Source organism: Gasterosteus aculeatus, chromosome 6, assembly GCF_964276395.1.
Source record: "Gasterosteus aculeatus chromosome 6, fGasAcu3.hap1.1, whole genome shotgun sequence".
NCBI classification, from domain to species: Eukaryota; Metazoa; Chordata; class Actinopteri; order Perciformes; family Gasterosteidae; genus Gasterosteus; species Gasterosteus aculeatus.
Genome location: NC_135693.1, coordinates 10,734,021 through 10,751,993, shown reverse-complemented (window position 1 = coordinate 10,751,993; position 17,973 = coordinate 10,734,021).

Genomic DNA, 17,973 nt, shown 5'->3' with positions numbered 1-17,973 from the left:
GATCCAATGAAAATGTTAACGTGGACCACATTGTAACGTGTTATGGTTTGCATGATTACCCCTGGAACCAGGTTGATGTAGATTTAAGAGTTGAGAACAGTGTGAGAGTTGTTGTGTCGCAATCGGGGTTCAGTCCAGCCAGATCTTTCATAATGTGACTGTCTAATATCAAGCATGAATGCTTTTATTGGATTTACTTTCAAATATTTGGAAAGCCTGAATTTCATTGTTGTCACAGCCATGAGCAGTGCCAAGGACTTGCAATTCAGATGGAGTTTGTTTCCAATATATTACAACAATAAACGTAGGACTTTATTAAAATATATTTTCCGCCTCACATTGCAGTGCCTGAGCAAAGGCCAGCAATCGTTCCAAACAGTTTATGTTTGTGTAAACAGACAGCTTTATATGAGGATGGATATTGCTGTAACCCATGGCTTAGAAAAAGTAGGAAAATGGCGACACTGGTCTATTTATTTGCTTGACTAGTAAATGTGGGTCACCTTCAGTGGAACCCAGAAACGCTGGAGGGGATTTGAATTTAAAAAGTACTGAAATTAAAGAAAACTGTGTCAAAGTAAGAAAAAGGTCAAACTATAATTAGAAAACCTGTATTGTGCAGATCTCTAATCAACTGACACAGTGTTTTCTGTTTTTGGTCACGCTAGTCGGTGTAAAGCCTCACAGATAGGAGTCAGAATAACTCAAATAAACTATCAAGCTGTTGATGAATCACCTACGGTGGGAAATTAACTGATACATTCACACAATGTTTTGACTATAAGGTTGAGCTGCAGGGAGGAATGTAAACGTCCTGTCTGTCTTCACCCTCAAATATTTTGTTTATTCAAGCAATTCTTGATAAATTTTATCACAAAGGAAGAGATAAAAAGCATGTACATGGCTGTGTTTTCAGAACATTAGATTTATTCAAAGTTGGTAGACCAAACCAAGCTCACAGGATATAATGGGTGGACAAGAGGTCCATCTTAAACCAATGTGCCCTTGTCTTCTTGTATGTGCATGAGACAGATCCTGTTTCTTTCTATGCAAGGGGTAAGAAGGTATATTGGCTATATTGTGAGGTGGTGTGATGTTAACATCGCAGCCACTGTTTAGCATCCCGAGGGTAGAATAACAAGTGCAGCTGGATTTAATGAGCAAACATTATGTGTTGTGTTATGCGCAACGCACGTGGGATTACCTGTTCAGAAACTGTGTGAACAGCAAGGTAACACCACACGCTGTAACACCCTTCTTCTGCATGCTATACCTTCTTTGCGTGGGGACGGAGTGAGAAGTCAGAAGTTATCTCCTTGCTATGTGTTTATAGCCTTCCTCAGATACCTGTAACCTGGGAAATATCACGTATAAATACATGTTATAAAGCATTTTCTCAGATTTTCTTACATACATGTTTAGAAGTTTTTACTGCCTTAGATGAACCAGTTGCTTTTGGGGTTCTTGATCTCTTTCAAAACATTTTGCGAGCTATTTTCTCTGATATATTTCAATGTACACCGGCTCTACTATGACCTTCTTAAATGTGTTGTTGAATTTCATCTGTATCCTTTTAGACTTTTGTAATGGTAAAATATGTTATAACACAGTCTTATCAGGGCTCTAGGGTGCGACCAATCTGGTTGTTAGACTTATCAACATGATTAAATCAACATGATTAAGGCATCATCATGTCCATATCAATGTATATTCAAGCCCTGATGTACTCTACACACGTGTGGCCGTGGTGATAATGTCTCCCACGTGTTCCCCTGTTCTAGTTTCTACATGGATCTTTGTGTCTGATAGTAATTACAGAGCTGGGCTGGATCCTCGTCCGGGTGCATCAGTAGATGCCCGGTGCATCTGCTTGTGATTTCCCTCAGCAGCAGGTGTGTGTTTATGTACATTTCCGCGCACAAAACCACACAGCAACCGTGCTACACTGACGTGCTCTCTTTTAAACATCTTGCGGGAAAATTGGTTTCGGAGGTGGACCATCCAAAAATGTTGAGCTTAAGGAAATCAGTTTGAATTTATCCTCCCGTTAAAAGTTTTAAAGTGATTCCTAGAGTGCACAGTAAAACACTTGCATGCAAAGTGCTTCTCACGAGCTGGAAACAGATGCTCACAAATGGCTCAACCCAGGTCACGTTGTGTCCGTGCATTACAGGAGGCGTGTGTTTATCAGTCCCCAAACACAGCCGCAACAAACCACAGCCCACAGAGTCGGGGCTCGTGTGTCGTATGAATCGACATATCACATGAACCACCTCCACCCCCTTGTTTTGGTGATATACAGCAGTTTCTTGACACAAGCCGACACAAGCAGAGCATAGCCTTTTTTCACACATTGTTAAAAGGTGCCAAGCTGATGCTAGATGCATTCTGGGTAGGTGTCATTTGTAAAAACAGCAGTTCACAAGGGACGCCCATATATGGACGCCCAACGGGAGAGGAGATGAATAGAAACGCTAAAATGTAAACGTCGTACAACTTCTTCAATAATCCAAGTCTTAGTTAATTTCCCAATGGCTGAAATGAGTCTCAGGCAGAAGAGAAATCACCTTTTGTCAACTCTTATTTTCTTGAAATGACAATCAATATTTAAACAATTTACTTGGAAATCTCAATTGACCCCAAATGTAAACAATTTGTCCGCTTAAATAAATGTGATAAATGTGTGCAATCCGAATCAAATAGATGTATGACCTCTTCCTCTCCCCTTCATCTGAATTCTCTCGTAGACTCTTTCTGTCTGTCTCATATCTTTATTCTCACAATAAATTGTAGAAGTGTCTGAAAGTTATTTTCTCACACCATGAAAAAATCAAGGTAAACGAATACTGACAACTTCTGTGGAGTTTGTACCGATAACATTCACTTACTTACTGCCAATGCTAAAATGTTTCCAAATGTCAAAAGCAATAATTTCCAGTTTCTCTGACTCATCTGGCCGTGAGCTGTGATTTATCACGCCTTTCACAACTGGCAGTGAGATTCTTTATACTTCTCTATGCTGGTAGCCTGCGGTTAGGTTTGATAGCTTTCCATCCCACATGAGTTACATCTATAAAGAACATTTGAGCAGCTCTATTGTTTGTTGTGTGATTGGTCTCTCTGTCTAATCAGCAGAATGTGCATCGTCATGTTGACTGACTTATTCACACCAGGGCCTTTGAGCACTGAACAATAAGCTTCATGGACATAAATTTCTGAATGAATATTTAAACTCTGAGTGATAAATCAGTGGTGATGTGCTGAACCAAGTGAAACATTGCTGAAGTAATCTCACTGAAGTTCAAAAGGTGACGGACAACAATGCAGGGAGATGAACTTGTTATTTGAGATCTAGTGTGTCTAAGCTCATTTCAGGGAAAAGGATGAAAAGATTATGATATATTCTCTAATAACACTGAATCCGAGTTGGGACCAGAGGGTCGAGGCCAGGAGGATCAGTGAGGGGGACCAAGCTGAGGGACAAAGGTCGAGACAAGCTCCGAGTTCAAAACTCTCTTCCTGTCAGCATAATGAGACATACTCTGTATGTTCTGGGAACAGGAAGCAACTCTAGACTTCTTGCCAAATGCACACTTACATAACGTACAGTAGGTTGAATTTCTGGAATGTTTAATGATGGTGTCAAATAATGTGTGTAAATAAATAATTCACTCGCAGCAAATGAAATCATTTTTTGGCTGCTTCACAGGGATTTTCTATTTTACAGCTTGTACATTTTTTTTAAATCCCACTTCCAAACCATTTGTCTTTTGAGCATTTATGCGGTTGAATTTTGAATGTATAGCTGTTGTGTAAAAATGTACCAAAATACCACATTAAATGCATTGAGTTCATCTAAACCTTTTTGAAGGAATGAAGACCTGGAAAGCGTATATGTAGGTTTATGCAAGAAACAGAGAAATATATTACATTACCTTCATTTCTGTATAAGATTTGTCGTTCGTTGTACTGCTCAGGGTCACGTTGCCATGTGGACCGGAGGAGCAGGGGAGTTAGTCATAACATAAGGAATGTCAGATGTGGCGATCTTTTCAGCCGAATATAAACTGTAATTTTGAATCATATTGTCCATTTAAGTGGCTTTGTCTGCTGAAAAATAAAACCCAAACAAACCCACATATTGATAAGGTCCAGGGAGCTCTGTGTCCCGCTGGACCTTGACCTCACGGTGACCATTGTCCATCACTCCCTCTTTCCGTCCCTCCCTCTGGGTAACAGCCAGGTGATTTACACCAGGCCCGTTGGGTGCAGGGACGGTCGGCCGTTCGTGCAGTCAGGGCTCTGGAAGTTTGATTTACTCCAGGATAGGATCAGAAGGTGTTGAGCCCAGGCAGAGGGTCCCTCGTGGCCGGGGAGCTGTGACCAGGCCTCTATCTTTCTCTGGGAGCCATAAATTAGCGCAGCACTGCCGCTCACTCCTCCGCTTGTGTCCTTTTGCCACACTTACTCCTCATCCAAAGCGACTTGGCCCGTGTCCTCACTCAGCATGATTAGAAGCACAACAGGCCGCAGGGAATGTAGTAGTTAATGCACTTAGTGGAATAACAGGAAGGCCTAACGGGCTTCTTGGCTCTTGCCAGTGGACAGAAAAGCAGACGCCGCATGTCTCTTGACACCAGCAGCAAGCAGCCTATAGTTGTTGTGTAGACAAGATTGATTCAGAATTTTAAACAATCCCTTCCAGATAATTTTCGTCACCAACAAATATCTCTAACAAATAACCAATGCTTTAATATCCTGGATGATCCAAAGAAAAAAAATCTGATTAGGAAAAGAAAACCAGCAAACAACATTACCCAATCAAACATGCTGATGTCTTCTAAAAACCACTTGTCCGCAAACTCAGGAGTGTTTCCAGCTGCACAACGATATCCTGTGTGGGAGGCAATGAACAATCTTGTAAAACAAGAATGAAGAAGAATGTATGAAGTGTTACACCAACATCATCTGCTCAGCCGAAACGTACTTGGATTGTTATTGAATATTCTCTTTCACTTTCTTCTAAAGTCATTTCTCTGGCGTGTTCTGCTTTCCAGACTTTCAGCAGAGCCAAGTCGCTGTACATTAGACTCTGGTTACTAATGTTTCGTGTCTCAGTAATGCATGAAAAATACATTGAATTAGCCAAGTAAGTATAAAGTTTAACCCCGTTACGACCCAGAGAAGCCGAGGCGGTGACCGTCACGTGACCTGTTTTAGTAGAATTTGAGGGAACCACACACCTCTGGCCAGGAGTGCAAAGAGCTCTAGCATGGCAGATTTATGTATATACACCAAAGATATCCAGATAAATGAGGAGTATTGCTGGGAAAGTGAAAGGCCATCTCTGGAGTAGATAAAGTGCCCTGCCTGAGAGCCAAGAGTCTGTTATCCGCTATGCAACCCAATCTGATTTCAGCTCTGGGTCAAAAGTTGTCATATCTCGTATCGCTGAGGAGCAATAAATGCTTTTTGTGTTTTACAGGTCAGCGGGGAGCATGCAGGCCAGGACGAGAGAAAGGAAATGAAGCTTTTATTCTCCTTCCCTTTGTGACTTTGTGACATCCTTCTTCTTACACCGCATCCTCCGTGTCACCAGTTCACACATTATTATAAACACAGGATCCAATCATGGAAAAGACAGTTTCCAGCTGTTATCATGCCAACTATGTCCCTCTCCGTACCAACAGAGCCATCCTTCCTTCCCGACGCTCTCACTCAGCTGCGTGGACTTCCTGTGGCACAAGGACCTCACCTCAGAATAAATGTGAGCATACCTCTGCTGATTGAAATCACTATTTTTCAGTTGAGATTGTTTGGTTTATTTACTTTCTCTGGTCTATGGAATCACATGCCGGCTCAAATTCAGTTTGTACCAGTTGGATCATTTAGCCACGATGATTCGTTCTTTCTTCAGCACAGCTGTATATAGCCCGGCAAAACCAACTCCTCTTACACATATTAGTTACATTTTTAATCCGCCCACAAACAGATACGTAGAATTGCCCATTTCTTTGCATTATGGGAAACGATTTAAGCCCATCATAACTTTATCTTGGGAATCTAAAGCCGGGTGCACCAAAGCTCGGCTAACTGCCTCCAGCTTCATAAGCACAAACCTGAAAGTGCCAATAACCTTCTCAACAAACCTTCAAGTGATTACCTGAGACCGCCAACATGAAAGCTGTGCGATTGTTCATCGTGGGAGGAATCCCAGGCCTACTTGTTTATTGTTGAATCATTTTGATGTTGCCTCTGTTGAGATTAATGATACTTTTAGTTGCTTTCTGTCATTTAAGTTGTATTTAATCTGACAGCACTCGACTCCAGTCCTCATCCATTATTGCCTGCAGTCTAAGTTTAGTGCCGAGTGCTTAGGGTCATGCCATTTCTACACTTCTCAGAACAGGCTATTGTGTTTCCTGTATTAGGGCATGTTTTCATTGTCCAGAATGAGTTCTGCTTGCTGTGTAATATACTGAGGTGAACCAGTATCCTGATGGAGGTCTTGTTATCTTGCCACATGTTTGTGATGACCCGTGCTCTATTCAGAGTGGAGATGGAGGGGAACTACTCAATCAGCAATAAATGGTTCAAGGAAAAACAGGAAAAGAATGCTACTCTTCATTCACTGTAAAAATATTGTTGGAGAAGTTGGCCAAATTCACGCTGCATTTCTCTTTGGATATTTTATATTTTATATATTGGGAGACAGCTTTGTCGTTAATTATTAGTACATCTTCTTTCATATATTCATATTAATATATTTCTGTCATGGACGTGGCTGCTGTGATTACCGTGTTAATGTGAAATAGAAAAACAATGCAACAGTGAAGGTTGACATTGAGAGGAGGAAACGTTCCGGGCAATTTCCTTCAACAAAGTCAGCTTATTTCCTTCCAAATAAATGGTACAACATAGTCCAGATGTTGCTTCGCCATTTCAACATGGTTGATAAGCATATTCCAAAGAGAGGAATATGCTTATCAAGCCAAAAAGAATATAGCTTTAATGCTGCTGTAATAAATTATAAATTAATTTTGGCAGAAAGTTAAGCATCCTTAACTTAGATAGATTTGTTTTCATTCAGAAACACTGATGCAAATTAGAAAACTATTATCCAGACTATAGGAAAAGACAACTATCCTTGTTTGACCTTTTTTTTTGGTAAGATCTAAGTTGTATATTTATTTATTTATATTGGGTCACTTAAAAGACATTGATAAAATACATTGATAAAAATTGATACTATTTATTTAACAACGTGCTATTTATTGATATGGATTCTATTATACAATTTACCTCTTAATCACATGAGATCTTTCAGGCGAATCCACCTTGAAATAAAGAAGAGTTGTCAGGCAAACTCAAGACTGTTAAGGTGTTTCTTGGCTTCTTTAAACAAATCTTATTTCTTGTGTCCTTTTAAAAGATTTCAAAAGTTTGTTATGCCTGCTCTGCTTTGCGGCCCTAATTTTTATACAATCAAGATCTCTTACCAGATGATGATTTTCACAAAGGATGAGACAGTTTCACACAAAGATGAATAAGGAGCGGATCACTATTCCAACACGGCTATGCTTAAACAGCCCACTTTCAGAGAACAAATCTTCAAATCGTTTTATTTCGGCCCATTCATTTACATTGCCTTGCAACTACGTCACTAGAAACTAATAAACAACTTACTTCTCGCTAGAAATGCCATCGAAATTCATACAAATGCTAATGCTTTCTTAAAATATTGTGTTTTTCACAGATAATAGACCGACAGTCCGACCATTTTCTTTTTTTAGCTGAGGGGAAGTTGATAGTCACGTGACCTATTGCAACTAAAACGTTGTATTGTCACGCTTTCTCCCCAAAAGCGTGACAATACCACAACGTAGCTATTACACGTTTTTGTTGTGAGACTGGGTTGCAAATGGAAATGTGCTTGACAATTACCAGTAAAAAAGCAGCTGATTTAACATCACCAACATCTGTTTTTTCGATGCAGAACTTTTTGGTAAGGTGGACTACTTCTTGGCTCCCCGAACAATAAAACACATATGTTTCTTTTTAAGGTTTTATTCCAGTATGATCTCATGACTTCATTTGATCCTGTTTGTCAGTTAATAATAGAAAACAGTGTCTCCGTAAATGCTGGCGCAGCCATGTTCTCATTGCTTCAGAGAGCTGGAATACAGAGTTCACAACATCACTTTGAACACGACAACTTCTTTGTGCCCATTGAATCCAAAACATGTCGTGCAGAAAAAACATTGATGCTGATCCAGTGACATGTGAAGTCATTTGACCATTTGCCATATGGGCTGAATTGCAATTAGGTCATAGGTCTTAGGATTTGCGGGAGTCAAATAAGATGATTGATACTTCTCTCACTATTGGCAATGAACTAGCCGGCAGTTAACTTAGCTTGGGACAAAGACACTGGAAGCGGGGAAAGAGCAATCCTGGCTCTGTTAAAGGGCCACAACATCTGCCAGCACCTCCTAGGAAGTATCATTTGTACAAAAACAAAACTATGGTTAATTTTGGGGAATAACAGAAAGTACCCAGAAAATAAATAGTCAGAACTAGTAGGAAGCTTCAATAGTGGGAAATTAAACAACACGATGTCCCGAAATAAAATATAGTATCACATATTATGTTATATAAACACTTATACAAATACAGACATTAAACAGTGTCAGTTTCTTCTCATTAATAGTTCTTGCTCATGTATTGAAAGTCATTTTTTACTGAGCATAAAACACCAAAATGATGAACGATGCTGAAAAAACTAAATGTTCACGCGTGTGGGGAATCAACAGGAGCCCCTTGCTGCCCTCCCCTCCAGGTATTCAGACTTCCCGTGGCAATGCTGTTGACTCAGCTGGGGTCATTCAAGTGCTGCTGTTAGAAAGGCCCTCTCATTTGTCCTGCTGTTATCCACCAACAGCTTCTAAACCCTCTTAAGCCCATCTTTATTATCCTTAACACTTACCGCAGGACACACTCTGCCTTCCTGTGCGTGCTCTCTTTACCCCGCCACTGCCCTCTCCCCCCGCGTTCCTGCTGCCTCCCATTCTCTCTTTAAATTTGTAACGTCAATCTTTTTAATTAAATGCACGAGTGTCCGCGTTTTCAGAAACCCTCTGAGAGGTTATAGGTCAGTGTGGTTTCATGGGCCTGTATTGCTAATTCTCACAGAAGTGTTTGGGGGCCCTGAGACTAAACATTTAAACATCCTCTCTAATGCAGACGGTTTGTGTCAGCCTCGAGGTTCAAATGGTGTTTGTGTGCATTGTTAACGAGCCTCCCCAGGCTCGATGCTGATAAGGCAGCAATGTAGTTTCTTGACTTTCCTTGATACATACATTATTTTTATGAGGTTCTATATCCCGCATTGTATATTGATGAAGCTAAAACTGTCTTCGATGAAGATGTAGCAGGACACAGCTACATCTAAAGCCTCTCAAACAGATTAAAAACCCTGCATGCAATCTAATTTCAGTTCACCATAATTCTACCTTCTACTAAATTGGTTAGTCCTTGTGCCTGCATAAGCTGACATCACATCCAAGAACTTAATATTTTTAAGTAGAGCACTTTTCTGTGACATTATCTAAATGTCAAAATTTCCCTTACAAGAAGAATCATGTGTGCCAACTGCTTAATTACAAAGGTTAAGAGGAAATTAAGAAATTGACAGTCAAAACTATTATTGGTCAAACCCTGTTTGCCTCGGTGCCATGTGATCCACTTGTGCCCGCTTTGTTGTCATATAGTGATCACAGCTTGTACTTGTTGTACCAGGATCAGCCCCGTGTGACCAACTACGGGTCCCAGGAAGAATAGCTGTTACCCTGGTAACAACAAATAGCGCTGCATACAAACGCTACATAATACACCACCATCTGCAGGTGATGTTCCACTGGATTATGATCAATGGTGGAAGACTGCTGGTGTTCCTTCAGACATAAACACTAGAGACTGATAACAGCCTCTGTCATTTAGAAAGACAAATAAACATCCATGGCAGCAACCCTGCAGTTGCATCTGAAACAGATCCTCTCCCCCCCGGAGGTAAAATAACAAACTCAATATGTGTTTTAGTAGATACTGTGCTTCCCCGTAGGCCTCATCCCTCTTGAGGAGCGATGAGTCCTGTTCCTGTGCTCTCCACAGTCTCAACTGTGAATATCACAGACGACATGAGGAGTTAGCACAATACAACACATATGGACATGTGGCTTAGTGATCTGTCTATAATGTGTAAGGGCGTGCACTTTGAAGATGTAAAGGTTGTTTGCAGAGCAGTGATAAAAATGTTTCAGAAATGTGTCAGTGTTCATTTTGGCTCCTGATATTCAGTGATTCTGTCTCGATTCAGCTTGAGACAATCAGCTTTTCAAGAGCGATTTTTTATCAGAATTCATATGGATACCAGCCAAAACGTACATCAATCCCGCTCTTATGCACAGTTAAAGACTACAAATATGAACGATAGTCCCTCTTCTTAATCGCTCGGTGAGGAACGACAACTGCTTCGTCAGTAAAAGGCATTCATTCGTCAGATCGTCTTGCTTCAGGAATGTTGAGCCCAGTGTCAATCATTGAGCTCAATATGATTTTTAAGCAGAAAGACATCGCTAAAGCCAGTCAAATTGTGTGTACTTTACGTACACTCCCCAGTGGTTTGGGAACAGAATATTATCAACAGCCTATCATGGACCTCTTCACTGCATGGAGCTCTCCCAGGTGAAATCAGACGCCCTTCAGTGATGCAATGTAAATATCTGCATTGTCATCATTGATGGTAATCTAGATAAACACCTCAAACAAATCTATTGTTCCGATAATATTCAGCTTTGTGGACAAAATTGTGTTTTTTTTGTCAACAGACAACAATATTCAGTTGACAAAAACATAAAGTAAATCGGTTTGCAGGTATATGAGATATCCGCTAATCCACACAGACGACAAACTGATGTAAAACAAAATCCTAACCTTCTTTCCAAAACATGAGAAACCCAAACAGGTTCCCATCCTTCGGTCTCGGTCGGTCTCTGTGTTGCAATCTTTTCTCTGGCACTTTCTTCCAAGTTGGGCCTCTGATTCTTCACTTTATTTTCTATTTTAAGTGGCGTAACTGCTTTTCTTTTATCTCCAGCGGGCTTTAATCCTCACTGCCTGTGCTGGCAGGCTTCACTGGTGTCTAGCGCAACATTTCTCAATGTCAAGTTCCTTGGTTTGTCCGAGAGGACAACAGTTGGCCCACTGCTCTGTGAGCGTGGGCGGATGAGTGCTCGGTATTGCCAGCACAAAAGGAAACAAGAACATTTTTGGAAAAGTCAGCCAAAGAAACACTTTTTCAGAAACACTGTCGTGTCTCTTTGCGTTAATACGATAATGTGCTGGATTTCACTGCTTTCCCAGTTCTTTCAGAAACCACACTTGTTGTTGGAGTGTAGTTTTACAATCATTTACCGTAAAGTGTTCTGTGATGGAAGAATCTCCGGACACACACACAGTCCTTGTTTACCTTCATTATGCAAACGGAATCCTAATATTGTACTTCAATACTTTAATGAGACGGCTGCGTCTTTTCTCCAGCCCCTGTGATGGCAGCGTCCGTCCTCTGCTCCATCTCTTAGGTCCAGACTGAAGTAAATCATTATTGCATGAGTTTTCATTTGGACGCGATAGTGATGCCAAGAGAATGATCAATATCAGGATATAGAATTTAGCTCTGCGTCACTGTGCCTGCAGCCTCATGGGGGCGCTAGCATGGCCGTTAACTCTCACCATCAAGCCTCAAACTAGCTAATTATTGTGCATTATAATTACAGGATCAGCAACAGGCGCTTTCAAAATGTGCTACAATAGGAACTTTTTACTGTCAAGTGCCAATGAATTTTATTGGCATTCACATAATTTTTTTTAACTAAGAAGGATTGAGAGAAAATAGGAGAAAGTCAGACAAAGTGCTGAAATCAGGGATATGTTACTAGTGAACAGTCAGAATTTAGCTAAACACTTTCAGAGGCATTCCGTTTACAGATTTCTTCCGTTTGTACAACATCAGTTGGAGTGATTTCACCTTCACAAGCACTACAATGTGTACACTGAGAGCCAAAACTAATGAGTTCCTAAGAAATAGCACTGAGAGCAAATTTTCAACTGCAATAACTGCTTCGCTCTCTGGAGTGAAATGAAACAGGCTGAGAAGGTGTGAGATGCTCTTTGACCACAGAGGAAATTACACACAATGCAGCCGCTCATCTCTCTCTCTCACCCCAACACACGCTGTATCTTTCACATAATGTGTATAAAATGAATATTTCTAACTGTTGCATTGGTTCGGCCACATGCACATGCCTGTTATCTTTTTTCTTATTGCTACAGTTAAGTCTTACTAAGTCTAATCCTCAGTTTTCTGCTGAAAAGCAAGTCAGGTTGTTTTACTTTGCCCTCCTTCTGCGATGTTTCTTTTTAACACAAATGTTAAAGATCTTTCGCCTTATAATTCAATCTTCGTTCATGTGACTTAACAAATTCCGTATGAAAGACGTAATTTTGTGCTGCCCTGTCTAATGGTATCAGAAAAGTAATCCATGAGCAGCTTTGCCCTTTAACAACATGGCACAGGACACGGAAAGCAAAAAACATATGCAATACAATCTGTCAGTTCTTATTTTATATAATCATAAAAGCCTTGGTTCTTTTGTCTTAAGCTTTGTTTTGAAAAATATTGACCGCAACTTTTACTTTTGTGTCAGTGTCATTTTGTTAGAAATTTTACAGCCGACATGTTGACAAGTTTTGATGGTTGAATGCAAGTAGTAAAAAACTACAGGGGATTGGTGGCTAAAATGAATGATTGTTTACATATCTAACAATCAACAGCTGGAGCACAAATGTTTGGTCATATGTTTTTCCAAAAGGTTCAATGAAACCTCTTCCGCTAAGAGAGAGGAGAGAGATTTGCCACAACAGTTAAAAGGAGAGACCGTTGGAAGGTGAGAAGGCCGCTGGAAAAACGGGATTGGCTGCCTGCTTGATAGAACATGAGTTGATAGAACTAGAAGAATATTACTTTAAAGCGTCTGGAGAGTTTCAGACTTAACTCAATCACAAATGTGATGCACTGCATTTTGCAAAATGTATTAAAACAGTTTCAACACAGAAAATGCTGAGCAGTTAAAAAGTCAAATTTGTGGCACATACGCTGTGGTTGTGGAGTGACCTGGTAAAATGGTGAATAGCTGAATCAGGCCTTAATACTAGGTACAATACCCACAAAGTTAGCCCCCTAATTTTGCCATCAAACGGTCACTGGTGTTACTGTAATGTACTCTAACATCCGTAAACCATTCCGACAAGCGACTATTGTGAACTGTCAGAAGAAGAATCAGAGAATCAGGAAATGATTCTCTGCAGCATCTTGAGCTGTCTACACATCCAACCAGCAGCGCGTGCATTCACTGCCTCACAAACTAAACTGATCACTGCGGCATCTGTAACTGTGGTTTGTAAGAACAAATCGACCACAAGGAAAGGACAGTGTAGAGCAGCTCATTTGAATTGCATGTGTCAGTTTGAGTTGGAGAAGAAACAGCATCACACCGTTTAACCTCATGTTGAAGGTGGAGAGACATCTTCAGTTACACACAGAGAGAATTCGCATGCTGGATGCCAACTTAGTTCAAGTTTCTAGTTTGGGAAAGTGAGGAATTACTGTGTGAGTGTGTGGGGGGGAGTAAATGTAAAAGGTTTTTCAATGCCAACATTAATATAGCATTCATGTACTCTGTTTAATGTGCACAAGACGCGGGACAACACAATGTGTTTTGTGTCAAACCAGACTAAAAGTGTCTTGTTGCATTTATTTTTTCTTCTAAAAAAACATTCGCAGTCGTAGCGCTATGAGGTCCACACTAAGAAAAAGTAGTGGTAATCATTTGCTCGCCTTCTTACTTTCTGGGCAATAATAATCTCATCTTTTTTACAACAACATTGCTCGATAAAACTAATAGAGATTAATCAGGTTAAGTTATATATATATAAAATAGGGATTTTCAAGTTTCAAGTTCAGGAAAGACTAGTTCCGCAAATATATGTCTCCCTAACACCAATACTGGAAGCCAAACTATGTAGTAGTAGAAATATTATTTATTATATATTATATCTTTTCAACATATTCTGTGCTGAATAAAGTTATAAGAAAGAAAACAAGACACACAACGGAAATTAGCCTTCAGGAAAGAAACAATAGGAAGCCTTTGTTCCAGTTTCTTTGAAGGGTTTTCTGTAAAATGCAGCTGACAACTGGTTTGTCTGCGTTTTTTGTTCTGCGCTGTGTGTTCTCCTGTGGATCAGATAGATGGAAATAATTTCACCAACGCAGGGTGAACGGTCTTAAATATTGCTCTGTGCCCATGACTTTAACTTCAAAACTTTACTTCACATATTCCTTTGTGTCACGTCAGGTGGCGGAAGGACGCAGGCCTCAAATGCAGAGTGTGACCAACCAAAATACTTTATTTTCACAAGAAATCAAAAACGCCTATAGGGCAAAACACAGACAGGACAAGAACTCACAAACACACGGGAAAGACATTGGCCAAGAGCGACAAGGGACAAGAGACACACGTTGCTTAAATACACTGGGAAGGTGCAGGTGATTGGACACAGTTGGAAACAATCATGGACATGGCAATCACAGGGGTTGACACAAGTGGCAGAAAACTACAAGATAAAACAGGAAACAAACCCAAACTGTAAAAACTTTGTAGGATTGAATTTCCCTCAAAGAAAGGCTATCAAAGGGCAGGTTGGGTACCACCAGTGAGAAGCTGTGTATTGAAACCGTCATCAGTTTGCATGTGCTGGGCCTTCAGACAGAGCAGAAGATTTCTTCCTCCAGCTCTGCTTTGAATAACAACTGCCAAGGCCTTGGATATCAATGAAAGTGGTAATACTAAAGTTTTTAACCTTTGGCTCGAGGGATTGAGTAAAGGCAGATTGTCAATAAAACTTTATCTTCTTTCTAATGCTGTTTCTACAACAGCATCACTCGCTGTCTTTCCCCTCACTCTGGAAATCCTTTTCATGGTATTAAATTATTATTTCATAATAAATATCACAGACAAATCAAATCCCTCCAGACCTGAGCCCTATTTAAATAAACGTAGACACACCCAGATTAAGCATATAGACCACTATGACATGTCTTTTGGAGAATATCATGAGCTTTCTTTGTCACTATCTGATCCGAACCACACTTTTTGATGAAAATGTACTAAGTATTCGTTAGGTATCAGTTCTTTCCAACCAGACATTGGCCCTCAGACCTCCATGTCTGTTGCACCTGGAAAGCGTGGTCGGGCACTGAGTCACACTGCAGGCCGACATAAAAGGCTCTACAGTCATCGGCCTCAATGGGAATTGAGATAAGTTGAGTGCAGTACATTCATATCTAGACAATGTTCTTCTCATGGTTAGTCACATCCTTGAGGGTGTCACATTGCTCTCAGCTACGTATGGGCACCCGGGTCGATTAAACAATTAGTATGTGGGTGATAATCCTGAGAGGAATGGGGATGTAGGGAAGCTCAGTTTGTTACATATGTGTGAGACTTAAATTTGGTTGAAGATACAGCTTTGCCGGGCCCCGCGGACCGAGACCTCCTGCCGTCCCCTGAGAGTGTGACTCCTTTGTTTCATCCGCAGCCTAACAATCACAGTCTGATGTGTTGCTCCTGAATCTGAAAACACAATCGCACTGAAGGAATGTGGACCATAGCTGTGGAGGGAAGGCCCCTAAGTCCATACCAACATCTGTGTGAAGAAGGATGGTGTTATGGACTCATAACCTCGACAATATTAGCACATGAAAGGTAGAGAGACTACGGGAGGGCTATTTTACCCGCTCGTAGGGGCCCCTCTATTAGCCTCCCATTCATTCCCAAACAGACACACACATGCCGCCGTTATTACAAACTGCATGTTGGTCCCCACAGCCAGCGCAGTGACTAACTCTTCTGAGCAAATCAGCTGAGTAATTTTGTCATAATTGTGATTAATGTTCCGGCGGGTCACTGGCAGTGTTAAGGCAATTAACACAATTCTGCACAATCAACAAGTAATTTACAAATCATTACTTGGGATTTTCCAGAGTGTGCACTGGTGGAAATGTGCTAAGCGTCATCTGATACAAGAACAGCTATGACTCTGCTAATGTCTCCCTTGGGGAGTGTGATTTTGGTGCACATGATGCCCCAGGGCAGCGGCCTGGTCCGGGGCAGAGGGGGGTAAATAACAACAGGAGGGGGGAGCTGTGGTTGAGAGAGAGCAGGAGCTACGGATACAGCTGTCTCTATATTGTAATGTTACACAGTCTGACGCTGGGTGGCTTTAGACTGAAAGTAATTTGGAAAAAAACGAAATCAATCAATCCCACATGAAAGCCGAGTGTGCGCCCCGCAATATCTGCTGTGCTCTGAGACAAGTGTTGACTGGACCGGCACAGAAAATGACACTTTGACTGCTAAACTGTATCACTCGGCCTCCTAAAGGTTATGGAGAGTCCAGGGTTTCAGCAGAACAGCACACACGCATCATTTCATAAATACGATTTTCCTAAAAATAAAGAAAACACCAATATAATCAGATATTCAGTGGACAACAAAGCAACGAAGAACAACAGTTCAGTAACTAATAGTTTTCATTTATAAGAAACTGTATTATTGGGTTGTCACATTGCAGGCGCTGACAAATACACAGGCTTCTATATTGTTGAGTACAGCTGCAGGTACAGAGCTGGAGCAACGTTAATGGTCTTGGGAGTAGAGTTGGGAAGTGACATTCCACGTGAATATATCTATACCGACTCCTACAGACACACACACACAGATTCACTCATTAGAATCAATTAGAGACAACTGGACTGACCGGGGAGAGAAATGTCCGTGGGGTCTTCTGGAAGTAGCCCTGTTACCTTCTCACGCACACACATAGACACACAAATTTCATATTTTCATGCCTATAGCTTGACCACTAAACAGAGTTTCATTTGCTGCACATCTGGGACCCCTTAAAGTTATAGATGGAGGGAAAATGTACTGTAACTTGAACGAGCACATGTTCCCTACTCGTCCTGTATTTCCGTGTCATTTCTTGCTTTTCACAGGACAGATCTTCATTTGTCTGTCATGGTGAAAGTTTTCTCCTGACATTGTGGTTCAACTCCAAACCCCAAAGGAGTTTTGAGGGCAATGCTGAATATGAATTTCATACATCTTATTCTGTCTCAAACATTCCTCAGCCTTTGAGTAAGTCAGTACAGTGCTCGCTGTGCAGCTCGTACCGAGGTGCTGAGGAGCCTTCTTGCGTCATTATTTTACCGAATATTTTACAATATCATCATAAAACAAAGGCTTGAATTCAATAAAGTCCTGATTATAAAAGTTGCCCTATCAGCTGATTTTCTCATTATCCAAGTGGCAGTGAGGCCCAGAGAGCCTGAGGGACAAACACGACAACACTGTGGGAGATCACTTGGTTAAATCTTATTCCTTTAATCACCTTGTTATGTGGCACTTCAGTAAACTTGACTGGAAGAGGCATTAGTGCTTTATTGTGCCTCATTTACTTTCCATGGACTTCTGCTAAATGGAGACTTTGCCCTAGAAACGTCTTTACTAGGTTAAACGCGCTGTTTTGTTGATCACAGACAAGACCGTTTATATGATGAGCTAATTCTTTCTTCAACATTTACTGGTTAACGTAATATGAACGTAAAAAATAAATAGTTCTACACCTCAGGCTTTGTGGCACCAGTTACGCCGCCTACGTGCTTTAATGGGTGGTTGCTGGCAGCGATCCCAAAAATAGTTCAATAATATTATATACAACTGCTTTTACTGGAGAACACATGAATGCAGGATTTTGTACAACACGCAAAGTGATCATGTAGATAAGTACATA